At 36.6% G+C, this 6,046-nt stretch overlaps 1 pseudogene; it reads left to right on the top strand.

Annotated features, from left to right (window-relative positions):
- Positions 1–1,540: 1,540 nt before the first annotated feature.
- LOC129144565 (14-3-3 protein epsilon-like) lies at positions 1,541–3,545 on the top strand (annotated as a pseudogene).
- The last annotated feature ends 2,501 nt before the right edge of the window (positions 3,546–6,046 follow it).

The raw sequence follows: 6,046 nt of genomic DNA, 5'->3' as shown, positions 1-6,046 counted from the left end.
CAGGCATGCGTTACTACGTCAGCCTAATTTTTTTGTACTTTTAGTATAGATGGAAGTCTCATCATGTTGGTCAGGCTGGTCTCAAAATCTTGGTCTCAAATGATCCACCCGCCTCAGCCTCCCAAAGTGCTGGGATTACAGGCGTGAGCCACCGCACCCAGCCTGTTTTTAATATTTTAACAGAGTTACATACTAATAATCACAACTAACTTTAAAATATGTTCATCATCTCAGAGTAAAATCTATCTTGTTTTCATTCACTCTCCACCATCACCCAGGCCTTAGACATCTATTAATTTATTTTCTATCAATGAGCTTTTTATGGACTCTTTTTATATATGGAATTATACATTACATAATCTTTTTGAAACCTAGTTTGTTTCACTTAGTTTACTATTTTTGAGGTTTATTTCCAATGTAGCATGGATTATTGCTTAATTCCCTTTGAATGCTGAGGATTTTATTGCATAAATATGACACATATTTTTTCACTAGCTGGTGGACATTTGGATGGTATTCCCCTTTGGCTCTTATAAACATTGCTGCTGTGAACATTCACATGCAAGTCTTTGTGTGACTTAGGTTTTCATTTCCTTTGCATACATATGTGGAGAAAAATTTCTGGGCCATGTGGCAATTCTGTGTTTAAAATTTTGAAGAACTGCCAAATTGTTTTACAAAATGACTACATTATTTTACCTTTCCAGCTGCAATGCATAGAAATTCCATACTTTCCAGATTTGCCGACACTTGTTATTGTCTCTTTGTCATAGCCAATATAGTGTGTTCATTGTTATCTCATTGTCATTTGATTTTTATTTTCCTAGTAGGAAATTATATTGAGCATATTTTTATGTTCATAGTAGCAGTTTGCCTATCTTCTTTGGTAAAACATATATTCAAGTCCCTTGACCATTTTTAATTGGTAATTTGTCCTTTTATTTGACATATAAGAGTTTTGTTTTGGTTTTGTTTATATTCCGGATACTAGAGCCTAAGAAGATATATAATTTGAAATATTTTCTCTCATTATGCAGCTTAGATTATATATTCTTCTTGGTGTTTGAAAAAAATGTTTCTCAATTTGATGAAGTTTATCAGTTTCTTCTTGATTATGCTTTTTTGTGGTATTATTTAAGAAATCCTTAGTTGCCAGGGAGCGGTTGCCATAGAGCTGAGCAGTTGTCCGCGTGCGCAGGTGGAAGTCCCGGATTGAGGTGCCACCATTTTTGCTGCCCGGACATGGAACCAGAGGCTGAGAGAGTCAGAGACACTATCTGCTTCCGTCCGTCGCACAGACCCTGTGGGAGCCTCTGCCACTATGGGTAATCAAGAGGATCTGGTGGCTGGGCGTGGTGGCTCATGCCTGTAATCCCACCACTTTGGGAGGCCAAAACGGGCGGATCACGAGGTCAGGAGACCATCCTGGCTAACACGATGAAACCCCGTCTCTACTAAAAATACAAAAAATTAGCCGGGAGCAGTGGCGGGTGCCTGTAGTCCCAGCTGCTCGGGAGGCTGAGGCAGGAGAGTGGCGTGTACCTAGGAGGCAGGGCTTGCAGTGAGCCGGCGCCACTGCACTCCAGCCTGGGCGACAGGGCGAGACTCCGTCTCCAAAAAAAAAAAGAGGATCTGCTACCAGGCAAAGCGGGCCAGCAGGCTGAGCAATACAACGTGCTTTGGAAGTGAACCCGCAATATCTTCCAAGAAATAGTGTAGTCAATGAAGAAAGTAGCAGGGATGGATGTGGAGCTGACTGAAGAAAGAAACCTCCTATCTGTTTCATATAACAATGTGATTGAAGCTAGAAGAGCCTTCTGGAGAATAATCAGCATTGAACAGAAAGAAGAAAACAAGGGAGAAGACAAGCTAAAAATGATTTGGGAATATCAGCAAATGGTTGAGACTGAGCTAAATTTAATCTGTTGTCACTTTCTGTATGTACTGGACAAAACCTCATTCCAGCAGCTAACACTGGCGAGTCCAAGGTTTTCTATTATAAAATGAAAGGGGACTACCACAGGTATCTGGCAGAATTTGCCACAGGAAATGACAGGAAAGAGGCTGTGGAGAACAGCCTAGTGGGTTATAAAGCTGCTAGTGATATTGCTATGACAGAACTTCCACCTGCGCATCCTATTCGCTTAAGTCTTGCTCTCAATTTTTCCTTATTCTACTACGAAATTCTTTGTTTTTCTGTTTGTTTGTTTGTTTGTGTGTTTTGTTTTGTTTTGAGAAGGAGTCTTGCTCTTTCACCCAGGCTGGAGTGCAGTGGCACTATCTCGGCTCACTGCAAGCTCCGCCTCCCGGGTTCACGCCATTCTCTTGCCTCAGCCTCCCGAGTAGCTGGGACTACTGGCGCCCACCACCGCTCCCGGCTAATTTTTTGTATTTTTAGTAGAGACGGGGTTTCACCGTGTTAGCCAGGATGGTCTCGATCTCCTGACCTCGTGATCCACCCGCCTCAGCCTCCCAAAGTGCTCTACTATGAAATTCTTAAGTCCCCTGACCGTGCCTGCAGGTTGGCAAAAGCAGCTTTTGATGATGCAATTGCAAAACTGGATACGCTGAGTGAAGGAAGCTATAATGACACTATGGACTTCAGGCATGCAGGGTGATGGTGAAGAACAGAATTAAGAAGCGCTGCAGGACGTGGAAGATGAAAATCAGTGAGACATAAAAGCCAACAAGAGAAATCATCCCTGACCCCCCCCCCCCACTCTTCCCCATCCCACCCACCCCTTGGAAAGTCCCCATTGTCACTAAGAACCACCAAATCTGACTTTTACATTTGGCCTCAGAATTTAGGTTCCTACCCTGTTGTTTTTTGTGGGATTTGTGTGTGTGTGTGTGTGTGTGTGTGTGTGTTTTGTTTGTTTTTTAACGGTTTTCAAAAGTTCTTAAAGTCAAGAAGTGAATTTCTGTGGATTTTACTGGTCCCAGCTTTTAGGTTCTTTAAGACACTAACAGGACCGCAGAGGCTTTTTCAGCATTACTGTATTGTCTCCGTGCCAGATGTGGCAAGATTACCATTAGAAATGGAAATTACGTTTGAAAGACTTCTAGGTGATGCAAGCATCTAAGGGAGATGTTAATCACACTATAGAGGCATTAAGTGGTATCATTTTTCAGTTTTTCTAATTGTTTGAACCGTATTTTATACCAAATGTTTCAAAGTAATTGGGTGTTAGCTTGAGATGGTTAAACGTTGTTTGCGGAGGGAGGAGTTGTAATGGTTTTGCTGTAAAAAGTGTTTCAAACTCTGCTGAAATATTACTAGAAAGCATGGTGCTGGTAACAGTTCAACAATCGTGGCTGCTCATTCTTGCCTACTTTTACTTCACTCCTCCCCTCTGCTAGCTCAATCTCTTTTGTTCAGTATATATAACTGGAAGCTAATTTGTACTACTGGATATCTGACTGGAGCCACAGACACAGAATCTGTATCATTCTTACTGAAACACAGTATGGAATTAACATTAAATAAAACAAACCTAAATGTAAAAAACAAACAAAAGAAATTAATACAAGATTATAAAAATTTACTTCTATGTTTCTTGTGAGAAATTTGTCATTTTAGCTCTTACATTTAGCCTTACAGCTTACATTAAGTACTTCTGTATGTTTGATTTGAGATAGGGGTCTAACTTTTTATTTTAAATGTTTATAGCCAATGTTCTTAGAAAAATTCCCAGAAAAGATGTTTCTTCCACATTTAAATTTTTTGGAACTTTTGTGAATATTAATTTGCCATAAATCAATGTGTTTTTTAATGGATTTTTTTTTTGAGATGGTCATTTTTTTTTTTTTTGATACGATCGCTCTGTTGCCCAGGCTGGAGTGCAATGGTGCAATTGCGGTTCACTGCAACCTCTGACTCCCGGGTTCAAGCGATTCTCCTGCCTCAGCCTTCCGAGTAGCTGGGATTACAAACATATGCCACCACACCTGGCTAATTTTTTTGTATTTGTAGTAGAGATGGCATTTCACTATGTTGGCCAGGCTGGTCTTGAACTCCTGACCCCAGTGATCCACCTGCCTCGGCCTCCGAGAGTGCTGGGATTTCAGACATGAGCCACCGCGCCCAGCTGGATCTTCAAACATATTCTATTAATTATGTGAATCTATCTTTGATAATAAGAATTTATATCAAAAAGTATAAATTGTTTTTAAAGACTTTTGTGTATTTGGTATTCTGTGCACATTTATATTGTTTTTTAAAATCATTTTTTAGAGACAGGGTCTCACTCTGCCACTCAGGCTGGAGTGAGGTGGATCAATCAAAGCTCACTGTTACCTCAAACTCCTGTGCTCAAGCAATTCCACCACCTCAGCCTCCCAAGTAGGTGGGACTATACGCATGCACTACCATATCCAGCTAATTTTATTTTTTTATCATTGTAGACACAGTACCTTCCTATGTTGCCCAGGCTCTTTTTCAACTACAGGCCTCAAGCAGTCCTCCAACCTCAGCCTCCCAAAGCTGCCAAGCCCAGCTTATCTATATTTGTTTTTTGGAAGAACTTGTCAATTTCCACTAGAACTAGTTAAAAATTTGAAGAGATTTTATTGAATCTGTAGATCTGTGAGATATTATAATCTTAAAATTGGTAATTGATTATTTAATGTATGTTAATGTATTCAGTTCTATGATTTTTCTGAATTAAGAAATCGAGTGTAATACATTTGTACTTCTTTTTAAAACTTTGTTAATATTTCTGTTTATTGCTATTATAAATGATTTTTTTCTTTATTTCATTTTCATTGATTTATTTCATCTATAACTGCAACTTAATTTTGTTTTCTGATCTTTCATTTTGTGACATTAATTAACTTTATAGTTTTAGGGATATTTTATTGAACCCCTTATATATTTTTATATAGAAAATTATATCATCTGCAAAAAAAGACAGTTTTGTTATTTTTCAATCTGGAGAATTTTTTTCATTTTTGTCATATATTTTGTTGTATAATAACTCTAGTGTTGTGAGTTAGAAAGTATAAATTTCAGTTTTTGAAAGGTTTTTAAACAATTGATATTATTTATTAAATGTTCATTGAATTTGACACATAAGATATCAGGCTGTAAACTTTTCTTTGTGGAAATATTTTTAATTAATACTTTACTTGTTACATGATTATATATACATATATTCATATCTACTTTCTTTTTTATTTTTAATTGTTACAGATACATAATAGTTGTATATCTTTATGTAATACATGTGATAGTCTGATACAAGCATATAATATGTAATAATCAAATCAGGGGAATTAGAATATGCATCACCTAAAACATACTTCATTTATTTTTGTTACAGACATTCTCTGGGAAGCATATCTTGTTTCTTAATTTTACTTTCATAATTTGTGACTACCAATTTATTCCTATTTTGTGGCATTCTATGTGTAATAAACGTTTAGGTAAGTAACATAAAAATAGAAATAATAATATAGAATAAGTCTTTTGTCCAATAAATAACCCAAAGATTGCTTTGTTGTAAGATGAAGAACATAACTGTATTTTTATCCTTAATGCTTATACTTATTATTTGAGGCAATAAAAATCTCAATCAAATCCAAATTAGTAAAACTGACATGTAACTTTGGCTTTTATCAAGAGGGCAGATTGAATTGGCCCCATAAATTTCATAAAAATTTTTTAAAGACAGGAAATTAATTTTAATAATAATAAATGCAAAACAATATTGTATTTGAATAATATGGAAAAGATAATTTGATAAATTACAGAGGTTACTACTTAGCATAGATGAATATATGAAGAAACTAATATATGTAATTTATCTTTAATAAAGATGAAAATTCCGCCTTTTTCAACAACATTGATGAACCATGAAGACATTATGTTAAGTGAAATAAGTCAGATACAGAAAGACAAGTACTGCATGATTTCACATTTATGTGAAATCTTTAAAAACTCAAACTCGTAGAAACAAGAATAATGGTTACTATAGGCTAGGATGTGGGAGGAAATGACAAGGTATCAGTCTAAAGATACATACTTACAGCTATAAAATAAACAAAT

This window comes from Pan troglodytes, chromosome 6 (assembly GCF_028858775.2).
Source record: "Pan troglodytes isolate AG18354 chromosome 6, NHGRI_mPanTro3-v2.0_pri, whole genome shotgun sequence".
NCBI classification, from domain to species: domain Eukaryota; kingdom Metazoa; phylum Chordata; class Mammalia; order Primates; family Hominidae; genus Pan; species Pan troglodytes.
This window is presented reverse-complemented; position numbering and strand designations above follow the sequence as displayed.